This window comes from Palaemon carinicauda, chromosome 44 (genome assembly GCF_036898095.1).
Source record: "Palaemon carinicauda isolate YSFRI2023 chromosome 44, ASM3689809v2, whole genome shotgun sequence".
Lineage (NCBI taxonomy): Eukaryota > Metazoa > Arthropoda > Malacostraca > Decapoda > Palaemonidae > Palaemon > Palaemon carinicauda.
In genome coordinates this window covers 8,092,672-8,096,785 of record NC_090768.1, presented here as the reverse complement: position 1 = coordinate 8,096,785, position 4,114 = coordinate 8,092,672, and positions in this window count along the sequence as shown.

Genomic DNA, 4,114 nt, shown 5'->3' with positions numbered 1-4,114 from the left:
CACCCTCATCTTCAATCAACATTTATCTTAAGGTGAGTTAAAAAACTATATACAGATTTTACTGAATAATTAAGATAGTCATTCTACAAAGTAATTACATCTTTTGGTAAAGTTTCACTCACTCACTCTCTCTCTCTCTCTCTCTCTCTCTCTCTCTCTCTCTCTCTCTCTCTCTGTGTGGGGGGGGGATTCAGTTACTAACTCCCATAATATGTAAGTATACCTATACATACATATTAACATCAATGAATCTTGATTGTATTACAATGAAATAGCTTTAAAATAGACAGGTAGGTTATTTATTGGTTTATCTTCAATGATTGTTGATGTATTACAATAAATTAGGTAAATAATACAAGTGTTTTGATAAAACCAGGTAGGTTATTGTATTTACTCTACTGTATGATTAATTAGCCATGGTGAAAAATTTGAGCAAGTTAAAGAAAACAGTTTTTTCATGCATGAAGTAAAATGTCCTTCTATACAGTAAGGGTGACATTAATAAAGTGCTTACCATACGTACGGCACAGTACTATATATTTGGTATATGGCCTTCATTGAACTGTAGGTATTGTGTTATGGTAGTTTGTTAATTGGTATTCATGAGTCACATTCTGTATATTTTTCTGGAAAATATAAAACTTCTTCAATGTCTAAATTTTTTATTTTTTTTTATTTTATACATTTATATATAAAACTTCTTCAATGTCTAAATTTTTTATTTTTTTTATTTTATACATTTATATATTTAAATAGGACTTTTTAAGTATTTTTAAATGGTTTTAAGTTTTCACGAATTTTCTCTATTCAAGTGGTTTATGTTCCCTAAAGCCTGCAAATTTGGTGGGCCTAGCTGTAATGTACTGTATTAGAATTACTAAACAAAGGGCTTATCATTGAATAGTTTACATATGTTAGCTATAAAGTTGGTGTGTTCTGCTTTTTGCAGGTGGTTTAAATGTTTTGTCTGCATGTATAATTCTCCCTAAACTGCAAATATTTAGTATTTTATTTAATAGGTATTACGGTTCTGTGTTACAGTCTAGTGAGATTGTGAAGGGTAAAGTCGCGTAGAGGTCAGTCTGACTATTCTTGTTGATTTGACCCTAAAATAAAAAAGAAATTGGATTATGTTTATATACAAAGCAGGCTGTATGGTTAGGAAAAATACAAATTATCTCCGAATTTGTCATTTATTAACTCTTAAGTAAATTCCAACAATGTTTGCTGTCTCTGACCCTCCACCTAAGGTGTCAATCAGCTATATATATTTTAACTACTAGGCAAGTCAGATGTTTTAAAATGATATTTTCATAATTAAATAAATTTTTGAGCATACTTACCCGGTACAGTAGTTATATATAATTTAATTCCCACCCTCCTCCCCTCTAGAGACCTATGGGCATGGAAGATCTGAGGAATGACTGGAATGGTTCCAGGTACCTGGGTAGAGGGCGCACTGGTGGTACACCTGGCTACCCAATCGGCGATTGCCGCGAGTTTTGAAATTTCTGCCGTGACGTCAGGGACTAAGCTATAAATATAACTACCAGGTAAGTATGTTCAAAAATTTATTGAAAATATCATTTTTATATATCAACAATATTTGCATTCTATTTAAAGTTTTGAACTACTTGGTATGGAGCACAATTAGACAATTCTTGTCTATGCATGCAAATGTACTGACAGGTAAAGACCTGCTTGAGATGAATAGATGCACTTCCTGGTGCAAACTTTAAATTCCTTGCTGTCAGGTAAGTGAAAAATCATAATTGTCACAGTGATAGATACACTAGAGATGAGATGACTGCAAATTTACTCTTCCATTAATTACAAACTATTTGTCCAGAAATATAGGTTGTCAGCTCTCAGCAAGTACTAAAGTTATCAGATTGCCTTTGGACTTTGGAAATTCTCTCCTGTGGAAAGTGGGTTTTGGTATCAATGTAGTGAAGACATGCTAGAATGTAAAACAAAGTTTACTTTTACAATTAACCCATATAGGGAGGTGGATTGCATTTAACATTTAAACTATAATGTAATGTATTTTGTTCACAATAATTCTTCTAGAAGGGAGGTGGATTGCATTTAACAACTATAATGTAATGTATTTTGTTCACAATAATTCTTCTAGTAGGGAGGTGGATTGCATTTAACATTTAAACTATAATGTAATGTATTTTGTTCACAATAATTCTTCTAGTAGGGAGGTGGATTGCATTTAACATTTAAACTATAATGTAATGTATTTTGTTCACAATAACTCTTCTAGTAGGGAGGTGGATTGCATTTAACATTTAAACTATAATGTAATGTATTTTGTTCACAATAACTCTTCTAGTATCATGTTGAGTGTTCTATGGAAACAGAATTTGTGGTATTGATATAGTTGATGAGGTAGGTTTGGGTAAATATTTTTTTATTGTATTATCCCATATTAGCTTGTGTATTTAATACAGACTTAATTGTATGAAACAATCTTACTTCCTAGTTGTCCATTTGCTGGTTTGAGGATTGAAGATTAAGTTTTTATTGATTAAGAGATGTCACTAATGTTAGTTCTGTTTAGTGGTTGTAGAAACTTTCTATCAAAATTTTCCTGTGGCTGGGTGAAAATATGTTGCAGCATTGTATGTGTTGGTTACCTTCATTTTATTGCATTTTATTGATATTACAAGTGTACCTGAAATTTGGGTATTGGTTTAGATATATGGTCGAGAGACCTTTAATTTTATTTTATATCAGACATCCAATTTAAATATTAATTTAGATGTATGTGGTTGCATATACTTTAATCATAGTTTTTCCTTGGTAGGCTAGAAATATATGGTTATGTGATTACTCTACTAATGAAAGTGTTGGATACAGTACCTTTTTTTTGTGTTGTTATTAATTACCTTTACTTTGGTTATCAAAATTTATTTTTTTTTAAAAACAAGTGCAGTATTTTATTGATTATTTTACTCTATATATTTTGCATAAAGGTATAGACGTAAGAGTTCTTAAAAGAAGAGGCAGAAGGCTATGGCCATAGAATTATCTTGAAAATAATTTTTGTTTTTCTCTAGAAATTGATGAAAATTCTCATAAAAAAAAAATTGAAACATTGTACTTTTGTGTCGATATTTTTGCAATGTTTAGTGCTCAACATTGTAATTTTGTTTTTCTGCAGTCCAAAAATTTGTTAGGTATTAAGGTTTATTTGTGTACAACTTTTGTTTTCTGGAAAATTGGCTTCATTTTGATTCTTTTTTAGAAATTTTGAAGCATTTGGTGGTTTCCTTTTTAATGGATAATGGTTAACCTTATTTTAGTTCTTTGTTTTATGAAATATTCTATTGGATTTTCAGTTCACTGCAAATGTGTATGTTTCACAGTAGTGGATTGTTTATTTTCCTTGAAATGTCCAGAGTTTAAAAATTTACTGTTAAAAAAAAATTCCTAATCAGTTATCAGTTCAACATTATATTTCCTAAATATAAAATTTTGTCAAGTTTATATAATTTTTTTGGGCTTGAAGTATTTAATAAAAGGGTAGAAATAAAATGAAAATCTCAGTCCTTTACATAGATGACTTAATTCCTTGTGCAGTTTTTTTATTTAATTACCATGCCTAATTTATTTTCCACATGGATATTAATTTATACTTCATAGTTATGATGTTGCAAAACAGCGATTCTTAGATGTAGCTTTTCAACACAATTACAAAAGTGAATAATCTGCTTTCTCTTATATTCTCCTATACATATCTTTGAAGCAATTCTTTGGCGAGACAAAGCAATGGGGTTTTGTGGTGTTTGTCAACATACGGGAATATTGTACATCTTTGTTAGACTAGATTCCATAGTATTGGAATATCTACCCTGTCTGTGAATCTTCCTCCCCTTCACTTCTAACAAGGTCACAAATTTTCCCTGGAATAGGTTTTATCAAGCTTAGCCGTTGAAATTGAATCTTCTAAATAGTTGAAGTGCCAAAGGGGTAGGGTTGTGGTTTTTTTTTTTTTTTTTTTAATTGAAAATTTATCAAATTTAACTACCACTTATATCTACAGTATATTCAACATGGACACAAGAATTATCAAGTTCGCTGTCCACCTTTCTCAGTAAATTAA